The sequence below is a fragment of the Sinocyclocheilus grahami genome, unplaced genomic scaffold, assembly GCF_001515645.1.
Source record: "Sinocyclocheilus grahami isolate Dianchi unplaced genomic scaffold, SAMN03320097.WGS_v1.1 scaffold646.1, whole genome shotgun sequence".
Classification (NCBI taxonomy): Eukaryota; Metazoa; Chordata; class Actinopteri; order Cypriniformes; family Cyprinidae; genus Sinocyclocheilus; species Sinocyclocheilus grahami.
The window spans coordinates 1,787,426-1,787,822 of NW_015505825.1; positions in this window are offsets into that span (position 1 = coordinate 1,787,426).

Below are 397 nucleotides of genomic sequence, written 5' to 3' on the forward strand. Positions count from 1 at the left end.
ACATTTAGTCATTAGAGTCATTAAATGGTTTAATCTTTTAAAAATTACAATTCAATCCCCCAGTCATTTAAAACCTTTAAGACCTCCTGAGTAAAAACACAATAAAAAACATCCATAATTTCCTCAAACTTAAAAAAATAAAACAGGCATTCAACATGTTTCTCAACTTTTCTCTTGAACACATTCCACACATCAAGTAAAACACTTTCCTTTTTTACCATCACCCTTCTTTCCCATACTGCACTTTTCATCAACATCACAAATAAATTAATGAGCTTTTTATTTTTACATTTCTCATTAACGCCTAACATTAATACCTTGTCCCACTCAAAGTCCCCATTTTCTTCTCCTATCAAAATTAAAATCATGCTTTTACATCTCTCATTAAAATCTTTCA